The sequence below is a fragment of the Phascolarctos cinereus genome, unplaced genomic scaffold (genome assembly GCF_003287225.1).
Source record: "Phascolarctos cinereus isolate Bilbo 61053 unplaced genomic scaffold, phaCin_HiC Scaffold_5;HRSCAF=322, whole genome shotgun sequence".
NCBI classification, from domain to species: Eukaryota; Metazoa; Chordata; class Mammalia; order Diprotodontia; family Phascolarctidae; genus Phascolarctos; species Phascolarctos cinereus.
In genome coordinates this window covers 124,262,285-124,277,090 of record NW_027555958.1, presented here as the reverse complement: position 1 = coordinate 124,277,090, position 14,806 = coordinate 124,262,285, and the positions used below count along the sequence as shown (strand labels likewise).

Here is a 14,806-nt window from a genome sequence, read left to right as displayed (position 1 = left end):
TCCTAATGGGAATAGCTTGGAGAGTAGTTAGTTTAGGTAAATGGAGTAGGTAAGATATGCTCTCTCAGAGCCAATAAAGGAACTTTATACTTAGACAGAGAGGAATTACAGAGAGTGATGTGGTCAAGTATTTTGGCATAGATGTTACATGAGTCCCATACAAAACTTTTTCATAAAGTAGATGCTTTACATAGATTCACTTGATCTGCCTCAGCACCACTGCCAAGTCAACAACCACGTAAATTTCCATGAGTACAGGCCACCATATTGCATTTAAAAGATTATCAGACAAAGCACTAGTTGTTCATTCCCTGCCTTTTTTCCCCCCTACTTTTGGAAAAGTACAATTATAGGCTGCCTTAGAGGGTATGTGCCTGATTGTCTTCTGGGAAGTTTCATAGGAATAGAAAGTTTCATAAATAGACTTGCATTATGGGCAAGAATGATTTATACTGGATAAGGAGTAAAAGATTCAAATATTATATAGTTTACTACACACACAAAAAGGATGACTTGAATGAATAATTAGAGCTTTTTTTTTTACTTGTTTATGATACAGGTTTATTAGAATAAGCACTTTCCTATTTTGTCACTTTTCTCCTACATACTATTCCTTTCCGTCTATGTTTCTAGTTCTTGATCAAAGCCTTTATACAGTGAGAGAGGTATACTCTGCAGACTTCCTTTTTCTGATCTAACTTAACTTCTATTTGAGAAAAACTGTTGCTGTGAGGTAGTGACTAGGAAGATCAAAGACCCAAGAAGAAGAGATTGGCCACATTTATATGACTTCTGGAACCTGTTCTTCCTAAGGTAAACCTAAAGTAGGGGAGGAAATATCCAACCCTGGATCACATAGCAAATAACATTTCTTTAAAGATGGATGCATTAAAATATATGCCCAGGAAAGAATTAAAGAGTTGCGGCCCAAGGCAAGCTTAATCGCTCGTGCTAAGGGATTTCTGATTCACTTGGCTGATTATGCTTGGGCACAGCTGCTGGGAACATCGCCCATTTTGAAGTCAGCCCCAGAGCCAAATGGAAAACTGGCATCAACAACTTCAGATCATGCTTATGGTAGGAGTTGATAATGCCAAATTCCCAGTTCTCTAATTCAAGACAGTCAAGAGATGATTTTCATTTTCTCGGTGCCAACCAAATGTATACTTGAAGAAATTCACTACTTGACACTTATTTGGTGACATACCAATCAAACTACCAAAAATTTATTCTATAGAGCTAGAAAAAATAATAACAAAATTCATCTGGAAGAGCAAAAGGTCCAGAATATCAAGGAAATTAATGAAAAGAAATGCAAGGGAAGATGGCCTAGCTGTACCAGATCTAAAACTGTATTATAAAGCAGCAATCTTTAAAACTACATGGTACTGGCTAAGAAATAGATTCACAGATCAGTGGAATAGGTTAGATACATACGACACAGTAGTCAAAGACTATAGTAATCTGCTGTTTGACAAACCCAAAAATTCCAGGTTCTCAAATAAGAACTCACTGTTTGACAAAAACTGCTGGGAAAACTGGAAAACAGTATGGCAGAAACTAGATATAGACCAACATCATACAGTATATACCAAGATAAGGTCAAGATGGGGACACAATGTAGACGTAAAGGGTGAAACTGTAAGCAAATTAAGAGAGAAAGAAATAGTTTACCTGTTGGATCTATGGAGAATGGAAGAATTTATGACCAAGCAAATGATAGAGAACATTATGAAATACAAAATGGAAAATTTTGATTACATTAAATTAAAAAGGTTTAGTACAAACAAGGCCAAATACAACCATGATTAGAAGGAAAGCAGAAAGCTAGGAAACAATTTTACAGCCAGTGTCTCTGATAAAGGCCTCATTTCTAAAATATGTGGAGAACTGAGTCAATTCTATAAGCATGCAAGTTATTCCCCAATTGACAAATGCTCAAAAGATACGAACAGTTTTCAGATGAAGAAATTAAAGCTATCTATAGTCACATGAAAAAATGCTGTAAATCACTATTGATTAGAGAAATGCAAATTAAAACAACTCTAAGGTACCACTTCACACTTATCAGATTGGCTAATATGGCAAAACAGGAAAATGATAAATGTTGAAGAAGATGTGGGAAAATTGGAACACTAATGCATTGTTGGTGGAGTTGTGAACTGATCCAGCCATTCTGGAGAACAATTTGGAACCATGCCTAAAGGGCTATAAAATTGTGCATACCCTTTAATCTAGCAATACCACTACTAGGTGTGCATCCCAAAGACATCATAAAAAAATGGAAAAGGACCCACATGTACAAAAATATTTATAGCAGCTCTTTTTGTGGTGGCCAAGAATTGGAAATTGAGGGGATGCCTATCAATTGGGGAATGGCTAAACAAGTGGTACATGAATGCAATGGAATACTGTTGTGTTGTAAGAAATGGTGAGCAGGCGGACTTTAGAAAAATCTGGAAAGACTTGCATGAACTGATGCTAAGTGAAGTGAGCAGAACTAGGAGAACACTGTACATGTTAACAGCAACATTGTGCGATGACCAGCTTTGTTAGACTTAGCTCTTCTCAGTAATGCAAGGATCTAAGACATCTCCAAGGGCCTCATGATAGAAAATGCTATCCGCATCCAGAGAAAGAACTATGTAGTCTAAATGCAGATTGAAGCATACTATTTTCTTTTCTTTTGTTGTTTTTTTTTTTCTCATGGTGTTTTTTCCTTTTGTTCTGATTCTTCTTTCACAACATGACTAATGTGGAAATATGCTTAATATGATCATACATGTGTAGCCTATATCAGATTGCATGCCATCTTGGGGAGGGAAGAGAGAAGGGAGAGGGGAAAATTTAGAACTCAAAATCTTATAGAAACAAGTGTTGAAAACTAAAAATAATAAATTAATTTTAAAAAAGAAATTAATTATTTGACATCACTGATTGTGCTACAATTATGCTAAGAGCTCAAGGTATCACTAAAATGGCATCTTCTGTTTAGGATCTAAGTGAACTTTAAAAACCATTAACCAATATGGGGAAAAACTTAGAAAAAATGTCATTTCAGCTGTCCTCCAAACAGACTGGAGTGTCATACTCACTTATAAGGGACCTCATAGTGTCATCTGGCCTAACTCCATTTTACAGATAAGGATATTGGAGCACAAAGAGACTGTGACTCGCTCAAGGTCCCACCAGCAGGAGGTGGCTGAGCCAATATTTGAACCCAGGTCTTCTGTCTTCAATTCACCACTTTTCTGACTGTATTACATGGAGTACGGAGAGAAAGAAGATATGGGCGAATAGTCCCAAGTTGATTTTCTTATTGCCAGCAGCCTGAATTTTGACTAGTGATACTCTTTCTTAGCCTAGAATAACATCTTTGGCTTAGATCAAGGACTGAACTTTGCAAGGCCTGGATCAGTGTTATTCTCAATGACCTTCTTTGACTAATAATACATACAACTTGAGTCTGTGAAGGCTCAAGATCAGTAGTACCCACCAGTCTATTTATATTCTCATTCCTATAAATAGGACTTCTGTCAATGGCCCAATCCTAACAAAAACAACTTCATTCTGTGACAGTAAAACTGTCAGAAATATGTTTAAACTGAAATATACAACTAGGAAAATTTTACAAGATGCAGATGTCATGGAGGGCAATGACTTCAGCCAAGCAGCCAGAAGGATTTTTACATGGTAGCTGGCAAAAATACAATTAGAAGTTGAAAAGATCCATAGAAATGAAGACAAACATGGTGACCTGCTCTACTATGTCAGGTTGGGGGAGGGAGATCTTCTCTCCCTCTAAGACTGGACATGATTCCTCTCCGTGGCATCAGAGCCTATTTGAAGGCTGTGACAAAACCTTCAAGGTATTACTGTGCCATTATGGGTAATGTAAGCTTTGTTTCTGCTGTTCCAGATCGGAGCACATAACCACAGTCACCTCCAAGACCTACCTCAGTGCTGCTCCATCAGAGAGGCACCCAGAGATAAATGATCCTTACTGTTTCCTCTCGAGCAGCCTCCACACATCACTTCCTTTGTGTCAATCTTTGGGGAATGAGATTCCAATTTGCTGTCAACACATTCAGCACTCAATTCTTCCTACTATATATTGCATTTAGCAAGAATTTCCTTTCTGAGAGAGATGCAAGATGAAACACAAGATCATTGTGACTTAATACACTTCTTGTCAGTCATATTGCAAGATACAATATAGTGTGCTATGTTTTTATGTCACAAATGATTTTCCTATTTACATTTAAACAGATATCTCAACGAACACTATGTTTAGGCATCAAGGTTATTATAGAACAAGTTGAGTTTCTCATCTCAGTTTTCCCCAGGGAAAGTAACAGTTGGGAAGTAACTTGGAGATTTTTTGTGTGTGTGTGTGAAAGTCCAGGTGTGAATCCAGGAGGACCTATCTGACTTTGGTACTCCCTTCTATGGCAAGTCCCTTTCCTCTTGTAAACACACTTATTTTTCTAGAAAAAAGAATCATAAAATGTTAGAGAATAATTTTAAAGAGCCTTTAGTCCTACCCTAACCCATTTTTACAGATGAGGAAACTGAGACTTATAGTGCTTAGGTGACTTTCTCAAGTTCACACAGACAGTATATAGCAGGATTCAAAACCAGGTTCCTTAATGAGTACTTGATGCTCATTCTGCTGCTTCATGTTATCAGCCACCACCACCTTCCCTCCCTCCTGTTGCTGCTGCTGCTGTTCAGTTGTTTTTCAGTGATGTCAGACTCTTTGTGACCCCATTTGGGGTTTTCTTAGCAAAGATACTGGAGTGGTTTGCCAATTCCTTCTCCAGTTCATTTACCACATGAGGAACTACTGTTCTCATTGGTTGATGATTCTTGTTGCCCATTCTATCTCAGCAGACTTCAGTCATATTTGACTTCATTTCCATGAAAATTAAACTAATTTTCTGTTGTGATAGTATTAAAAGAAAAGCAAAGTGTATCTAGATTTGTTGTTCAGTGTTGTTCATGACAACATTTGGGGTTTTGTTGGCAAAGATACTGGAGTTGTTTGCCATTTTCTTCTCTTGCTCATTTTACAGATGAGGAAACTGAGGCACACAGACAAGTGACTTGCTCAGGCTTACATTTATTATTTTGACATAGGTTATACATCTGCAATCATGCAAAATATATTTCGATATTGGTCATGTTGCTAAAGAAAACACAGAATTTTTAAAAATAAAAAAAAGTGAAAAAAAGCATGTTTCTGTCTGTATTCAGACTTCATCAGTTCTTTTTCTGGAGGTTGATAGCATTTTTTACTGTAAATCCTATAAAATTGTCTTGAATCATTATATTGCTAAGAATAGCTAAGTTATTCACAGTTGATCATCATACAATATTGATGTTACTGTGAACAATGTTCTCCTGGTTCTGCTCACTTCACTCTACATCAATTCATTTACATAGCTAGTAAGTGTCTGAAGATGGATTTAAACTTAGGTCTTCCTAACTCCAACCCTGGAACTCTATCCACTGTGCCACCTGGCTGCCCCTACCTGGATTTCCACAAGTTTTTGGAGTCTCTTGATGTTCTCATAAACAAAATGGAGAAATATAAATTGGATGATCATGGTTGGGTGGGTTGTTAGCTACTTGAAAAAAACATACCCAAAGTCAATTGAAGTACTCAATTCAGCAGTACATATACTGAGAACAGTTGAATTATGTTTGCTGTTAATATGGAGGACAGTCTCTAACGATGCTTCAGAACTTTACTTTGACCCTATTTTTTTTTACATGTTTTTATTTATTTCAATAACTATTTCCCAATTACATGTAAAATTTCTTGAATGATCATTTCAACATTTTTTAAGTTCAAAATTCTCTCTTTCTCCCTCCTGAGATTACTCCCTCTTTGAGAAGGCAAGCAATTTGATGTTGATTATACATGTGAAATAATGTAAAATACAATTTATATATTAGCCAAGAAATCACACACAAACAAGACCACTGATATCTCATAGGCCAGTGATAATCTCATAGATGTTTTAATTGACATTTCTGTAATCAGTAGTAATTTAGAGCATTTTTTCATGTAACTATTGATAGCTTGCAAATATGCTTTGCCTGTTCATATCCTTTGACCATTTCTCAAATGGGTAGGTAATATCTCTTATTTTTTTTTATAAATTTAGTTCAGTTCTTTATATATTTGAGAGATGAGGCCTTTATTGAGAAACTTGCTGTAAAACAGTATCCTGTTTTCCTTCTAATTTTGATGGTATTTTGTTTATGTAAAAGCTTTTTAATTACATGTAACAAAAATTATCTATTTTTCTTCCTATGATCTCTATCTCTTATTTGGTCAAAAACTCTTCTCTCACCCATAGATCGAACAGGTATATTTTCTCATGCTTTCCTAATTCACTTATGATATCATCCTTTATGTCTAAATCATTGATCTATTTTGACCTTCTCTTAAGGCATTGGGTGTGTGCTATTGGTCAGTGACTAGTTTCTGCCAAGCTACTTTCCAGCTTTCCTAGCAATTTTGGTCAAATATTGAGGTCTTATCTCAAAAGCTTGAGTCCTTTGGTTTATCAAACATGGATTATGATGGTCATTAGCTACTAAATATTGTGTATCCAATCTATTCCACTGATCCAGCATTATTTTTTAGCCAGGGTTTTTGTTTTAATAATTACTGCCTTGTAATATAGTTTGTAATCTGGAATTGCAAGGCAACCTTCCTTCACATTTTTTTTCATTAACTGTCTTGCTATTTTTGGCCTTTTGTTCTTCCAGATGAATTTTGTCATTTTTCCTAGCTCCATGAAATAATTCTTTCATAGTTTGATTGGTATGGGACTGAATAAATAAAATAATTTACATAGAATTATCATTTTTATTATATTGGCTTGACACATCCATGAGAAATTAACATTTCTCTAGTTATTTAGATCTGTCTTTATGGAAAAAGTGTTTTTTAACTATGTTCAAATAATCCTTGGCATTATCTTGCCAGGCAGGCTCCCAAGTATTTTATATGTTCAAATAATCCTTGGTATTATCTTGCCAGGCAGGCTCCCAAGTATTTTATATTGTCTGAAGTTATTTTAAGTGGAATTTCTCTTTCTATCTCTTGCTGCTGAGTTTTGTTGGTAGTACATATAAATGCTGCTGATTTATATGGGTTTATTTTATATTCTGCAACTTTGTTGAAGTTGTTTTAACTAGTTTTTTAAAAATTGCTTCTCTAGGTTTCTCTATGTATGCTATCACAACATCTGTAAAGAGTGATAGTTTTTTCATTATTGCCTATTCTAATTCCTTCAATTTCTTTTTCTTGTCACATTGCTACAGCTAGCATTTCTAGTACAATATTGGATAACAGTGGTGATAATGAACATCTTTACTTCACACTTGATCTTATTCAGAAGGTTTTCCCCAGCACAGATAATGCTTGCTGATGGTTTTAGGTAAATACTACTTATCATTTATTTTTATTATTACCATTTATTCTGATGTTTTCTAGTGTTTTTAATAGGAATTGGTGCTGTATTTTGTCAAAAGCTTTTTCATCTATTGATATGATCATATGATTTTTGCTATTTTTGTTATTGATCTGATCAATGATACTGATAGTTTTCCTAATATTGAACTAGCCCTGCATTCCTGGTATAAATCACACCTCATCATAATGTGTGATCTTTGTGATATAGTGCTGTAATTTCCTTGCTAGGATTTTATTTAAAATTTGTGCATCAATATACATTAAAGAAAGTGGTCTAAAATTTTCTTTGTTTTTGCTCTCCTTGGTTTAGGTGTCAAAAACATATTCAAGTCATAAAAAGGAATTTGGTAGGACTCCTTTTTCACTATTAAAAAAAAAAGCCAGTTCACATATCATTGGGATTGATAGCTCCTTAAATGTTTTGTGGAACTCACTTGTAAATCAATCTGGTCCTGGGGATTTTTTGTTTAGGGAGCTCATTGATGGATTGTTCAAAATCTTTTTCTAAAATAGGGCTATTTAAGTACTCTATTTCCTCCTCTCTTAATCTGGAAAGCTTTTATTTTTGTTAATACTCCCATTTCACTTAGATTGTCAGTTTTACTGGAATATAATTAATTGCCAAAATAGCTCCTAATAATTGCATTAATTTCATCTTTATTGCTAATGCATTTGACCTTTTCATTTTTGATACGGATAATTTGGTTTTCTTCTTTCTTTTTTAAAATCAAATTAACCAATGGTTTATCTATTTTATTGTTTTTTTCCCATAAAACTAGCTCTTAGTTTTATTAATTAATTCAATGTTTTGTTGTTGTTGTTGTTGTTTTACTTTCAGTTTTATTAATGTCTCCTTTGATTTTCAGAATTTCCATTTTGGTGTTTACATGGGGATTTTTAATTTGTTCTTTTTCTAATTTTTTAGTTGTATATCCAATTCATTAATCTGATCTTTCTCTCTTACACATTTTTAGATACAAATTTCTCCCTAAGCACTGCTTTGGCTTCATTTCACAAATTTTGGAATGTTTTCTCATTGTTCTCAAACTGCTTCTGTCATCATATCTGGTCCCACCACTGGTGTTTCATCCATGAGGGCTCTGGGTTAGCCTTCATCCCCATGTTACAGATCTCTCTTTCTGATCTTCTAAGTTGTCTTGGGCTGGAAGAATATCTCACTCTGACCTTTTGTTGGCACTGCCACTACAGAATTTGATTAGACTTATTAAAGTTGTTTGGAGGGGAATGTTGAGAGAGCTGAGCTGAGCTGAGTGCTTTCTCTACTCCATCATACTGGCTGCACCCCTGCAAGTAGAAGCACCTTGACCTTATTTTAAAAGGTTTTTTTTTTTATCAATAACTTGAATGTGGACATGGTCATTAAGTATGGAGAAGATAAAAAAAATAGGCAGGGTAGAAATAATCCATTGGGTTATCCAATGGGAAAAAAAATCAGTATTTGAATACATTTGGAGACATCAGGAGGATAGGCCAGAATAGATAAGAATATTTGTACAGACATAAATTGTAGAAAATAAGTAGGATTGAAAATCAACTGCACAAGCACAAAATTGAGGAAACTTGGCTTACCAGCTGACCATTGAGAACAGACTTAAAAAAAGTTCTAGTTGAGTCAATGAAATAAAATGGCTGCCAAAAATGTTAATGATAACCTAGGTCATACTAATAGAAGCAAAGTGTCTAAAACAAGGGAGATAATAGTCTCTCTTGTTTCCTCCACTGGTCAGATAATATCTCGGTGACACATTTGCAGAGAGATATTGATCTAGAGGAGATTGATGAAGATAGTAAAGGGTTTGGAAACCATGTTGTATAAAGACCTAGTAAAGAAAAGGCTTAATGGATATCTAATCACTGTCCTTAAATACCAAAGAGCTGATACCTGGAACAGAAAGCAAACCTATTCTGTATAGCTGCAGAAGGCAGAACAAGGACTAATAGGTAGTTTTAATAGGGAGTCGAATTTGGCTTGATATAAAAAGAACTTCCTAATTATTAAAGAAGACCAAGAATTAAATGAGCTGCCTTGTGATGGAATGTATAAGCAAAAGCTAGATAACCATCCACCAGAAAAATTGGAATAAGGATACTGGTTACATTAGACAACAATGTTGGCATTTAGTAGTTTCATATTTGCAAAGCACTTTACATAGATATGTCTCATGTAATCTTCGTTGCAACACAGTGAGGAAGGTATTACCAGAACAATTATCTACTTTTTACAGGTGAGAAAAGTTGAGGCTCAGAAAGGTGAGATGCTGACCAAGCCTCATACAGGTATTAAATGTCAATGGCAGGATTCAAACCCAAGAACCTTCTGATCCTAAATCCAGTATTCTTTTCATTGTACTATGTGGCCTCTGTAAATGACCCCTAATGTCCCATAATGAACTATACTGTAAATAGAATAAATATTTTTTGAGTGCTTATTTTTCTGATCATGGTGGGGAGATAGAGAAGAAGAGGGAGAAGAGAAAGGGAAGGGCAACAGAAGAGAGAGAAAAAGGAGAGATTAGGATAGGAGAGGCTCAGAGAGGAGAGATATGCTTACATAATTGTTTGGGTGTAATTATTCTGAAAAAATATTCTGATATCATTTCACTCAATATCTCTCCTTTCTCCAAACCCCGACTTATTTAGCTATTAAGAAATACTCTCATAATGCCAATGGTTTATTTGTGGGAAGCTTTAAAAATAAAATTCAACCTAATTGATGTTTCTTTTAGAAGCTTTAATCAGTTTCCCATGTCAAAGATTAGCAGTCATTCTGTCATGTGCATCACAATCAAATCCTACCAAGTGTAGAAACTCAAATGCAGTTAATTATTCTTCCCTCAATTAGCCTAAACTAGTTTTCTCCACTAACTGCTAACATTCTGGCTAAAATTCTATTGGCTTTCTGAACACAAATAAAAAAAAGAGAGTCAGCAGTTAGTTTTGCAAGGTAGTTTGGATACATTAATTGGAAAGCCAAATAGAGGAAATGGACTTCATGTTCCAGGTATTCAGGTGGAACACTTACTTCCCCTCTACCTACTTGTCAGAGTGCAAATTAAGGGGTCATTAATGACAACCAAAGAAACTGATTTATAAAGAAAAATCTTAGCTCAAGAAAAATAATAATTTCATTAAGGAACATGTTCTTTTTACTAGAAATAGCATAAGAAAATTGGGAAAAGTCCAGTGGCACAGACATCCTTGAGGCACTGTGCCTTCATTAAAACATGCCAGGATATGGCAGGCAACCATCTGCAAAATATGATGCTGCTGCATTATGAACCAGGGCTATAGCATAAAAAGAGCACCAGTATAAGGGAACTACTGCTGAATCAGTTTCAGCTAGATTTTAAGACTCATTCGTCTAAAATGTTATGACTGAGATGCTGAGCACAGCATAACTGGGTGTACGATGTACAATTTGAATATGCAAATATAGCACAATTTTTATATTGCCTCACTTTAGGGATTAATTAGTGCAAGCTTGGCATAGAGTTTGAAAGCCAAACATTACTGCTTTGATAATATAGTGTTGTTGACTCTAGCAATAGGACAGCTAACACAACTTTCAGATGTTATTTCTAGAACTCTCTTGCCCTTCAAAAATACCCAGTAACCTCTGGGAATAATCATGCTTTTTCAGACTTCTAGGATTCATCTGGTATTACTTCCCATAATTTGGTAATTTGTTATACACACACACACACACACACACACACACACAGAGCTTTTTGAGGGCAGCAACTCTATTTTTACCCCTGTGTTGCCAGTACTAAGCAGCATTAATAAATGCTTATTGACTTGACTATATGTTTCCACTTTTTATGGAAGTTGCTAATACCAGAAATGCATGGATACACAGAGTTCCTTCTAGCCCTAATAGCCAAATGATCTGTTAAGTGCGGGTAAACATATATTAATAATTGTATGAAATTGTATGCATGTTTATATGTGTGTGCATGTATGTATATGTATATTTATATGTTCATTGGTATCTTCAAATGTTTTTTTTAATTGGATAAAGTCTTGATTCTTCAAAAGCAGGAGCAACAACAAAATCTATTTGAATACTAGTTGAATTATCATAGCAAGCCAATTAGTTAATTAATAATAATATTAAAAACCCAGACTCGATGACAACAACCATAAGGGAAACTGTAATCTTAAGATTTGACTAGCCAACTCTTCTTCCTATTACAAGTTTCATTCTGCCAAAAGGAGCAAAGAAAGCTTCCTCGGGTACCATCTTTAAGATTTTTTAACAAACAAAACAAAACAAACAAACAAACCAAAAAACCTCCCAGAGAGTATTTCTATAGGAAATAGATATGCTACATTGTGGGTTGTGATAACAATGCTTTTTAAAATTTGTCTGTTTTGACATTTTCCCTGCCCCATCTCAAAGTCCCAATTGGGTGACTCACAAATATATCTAGGTTTTTTGGACTTGTCATTGATACCATTCAGTTCTGCACTCCCTTATTCCTTCTTATTGTCATTCCCCTATATTCAGTAAGTTGTGGTGCTGTGAGGAAAGCATAAAATTTGGAATACTGAAATTAAAGTCATGGGAACTGAATTTGAATGCCTTCCCTTCCACTGTTATTTGTATGAATTTGAGCAAATAACTCATGTCTCCTGGTGTTCAGTTACCTCATCTGTGAAATGGGAAAAGATCAATGAGATGATTTCTTAAATAGTGATTAAACTTAAGTGCTATATATGTCTACCACTGTCAGATTGAGATAGATACTTATAAGAAGTAGAGGCATAATATTTTGGTTCCAGCAAATTCTCACTCTCCCTGTAGAGGCAAGATGGATAAACACTACAAGATGGCGGAGATTAAGTGGCAAAAAAAGCATCATGTGGAATAAACAGTAGAAGCTATCAAAGAAACTAATACTGATACCACCAGACTCAAAGATATCAATCACATTGCTTGTCCTAAAGTGATAATTTCTGTTCCTTCACCCTCAACCCTTGATCCAAAATAGTATTCAGGCTACACACACACACACACACACACACACACACACACACACACACACACACACACACACACACATTTTAGTATATGTAGGCTGTAGAATTAACTCTCCCAAACTACACTCGGAATAGCCAGTTAGCTCCCAAGAGCACAGCTATTACCTGCCCCACCACCACCAAAAAAAAGTTCTACAAAGTAAATTTAATGGGTTTGAAGTTTTTTATCTAACATTGTTGTTCCTGAACTCTTTTTTGATGTATTTCCTCAGTATCAATTGATCAGTGGCTCATATTTCACATCATTTTGCTATTTGTCATTACTTCAATGTCATTTATGACACTTTAAAAATACCAAATTAACGGAACAAGAAATAGAGATTTTAAGCAACTCAAGATGACAGGGAGAAATTGAGCAAACAATGAATTTAAAAGAGAAAAACAAGTTACACTACCAAATGGATTTACAAATGAATTGTAACAAACATTAAAAGAACAATTAATTCCCAAATTTCATAAACTGTTTGCAGAAATAGCAAAAGAAGGGATTCTGTTAAATTATTTATATGATATAGATATGGTCTTGATACATAAACCATGAAAGAGAGTAATAATAGAAAAAAAACCGCTATAGACCTTATTCTCTAATTAACATAAATACAAAAAAAAATTAGCAAAGATTTTATAAGAACATATCACCAACTTATATTTATACCAGGACTGTAAGTTTGGTTTAGTATTAGGAAAACTATAAATTTAAGTAAACATACTAATAACAAATCAATAAAAATCATGCAATTATGTCAATAGATGCAAGAAAAAAAACTTTTGACAAAAGTATAGCATCCAATTTTGATTAAAAAATAAAAAATAGGAATAAATGGACCTTTACTTAAAATGACAAATTGTGTGTGTGTGTGTACACAGACACATTAGAGCAGAGTATGCTATAGTTCCACAAGGATGCTTTTAGCAACCACTTTGAGTCTATTTTTAGCAGTCAATGAACATTTATTAAGTACCTATTATATGCCAGACATGATGTATGTGTATCACACACACACACACACACACACACACACACACACAAACACACACACATTTAAGAGCTTCATATATATATGATAAAGTATAATGCTTTCCCATAAAACCAAAGGTCAGAGATTTTCCATTGTCATTACCTCTATTTGATATAGTACAAGTCATACTAACTATAGCAATACAGCATATCACTTTTTGCAGCTATACTTAAAGAATCTTAGAGTCACCTAAAATATAAGTTGAAATAATTAATAATGTCAGCAGTTTCAGGATAGATAATAATTCCCCTCCCCAACTCATTAGCATTTCTATATAATACCAATAAAACCCAGAAGGAAGAGAAAGAAAAATAAATTTCATTTAAAATTACTGTAGAATACATAAAATACTTGGCTATCTATCTACCTTCCAAGATAAACTAAAGAGCTATGTAAATACAACTAAACATACAACCTAAAAGAAATAAAGAGCCCTAATAATTGGAAAAAATATTAACTGCATATATATAGGACTAGTCAATAAAACAAAAATGACAATATTACCTAAACTCATCTACATATTCAATGCCATAAAAATGAAACTAATAAAGATTACTTTATAAAACAATTTCTTAACCAGTACCAAATCATTTAGATAATTATTGTTTGTAATACAGTTTGATATAGTACATCTAGGTCTTTTCCTTTTCTACTGTTTAAAAGATTATTTCCCCTGAGATTCTTAACTTTTTTCCTATAGATGAATTTCACCATCATTTTTTATATCTCTATAAAAATCTTTTAGTAGTTTGGTATTATAACTGAATAAGTAAGTTAATTTAGGAATATTGTCATTTTATTACATTGACTAGACCTACCCTTGAGAAATTAATACTTTCCAAGTTATTTAGATCTATGTCTTTAAATTCCATAAAGACTGTTCTATAATTGTATTCATATCATTCCTATGTGTCTTCATAAATAGAATCCCAAATATTTTATATATTTGGTAGTTATTTTAAATAGACTCTTCTTTATCTTCCTACAGGTTTTGTTGGTAATATACAGTGGTTGTTACTCAATTAACCTAGATTAACTTTTATAAAGGGATATTTACTGAAAGGATATAGCAAGAACTGCAGTAAAAACAAACAAACAAATAAAAACCATCCTGGACATTCTCTCCTCTATGTTTTGGTCCCTGTAGAAAGTGGCTTCCTTCAAGTCCCAACTAAAATTCCATCTTCTACAGGAAGCCTTTCCCACCCCCTCTTAATTCTGGTGCCTTCCT

The 14,806-nt window shown here is 34.2% G+C and overlaps 1 long non-coding RNA gene across 1 annotated transcript in view; it reads left to right on the top strand.

The window, feature by feature from the left end:
- Positions 1 to 14,806, top strand: part of LOC144457550 (uncharacterized) — a 382,871-nt gene that overhangs the window by 355,585 nt on the left and 12,480 nt on the right. The window contains exon 3 of the long non-coding RNA XR_013486944.1: positions 7,342 to 7,457. This is a non-coding gene — a long non-coding RNA (uncharacterized LOC144457550). The remainder of the gene's footprint in view (positions 1 to 7,341; positions 7,458 to 14,806) is intronic.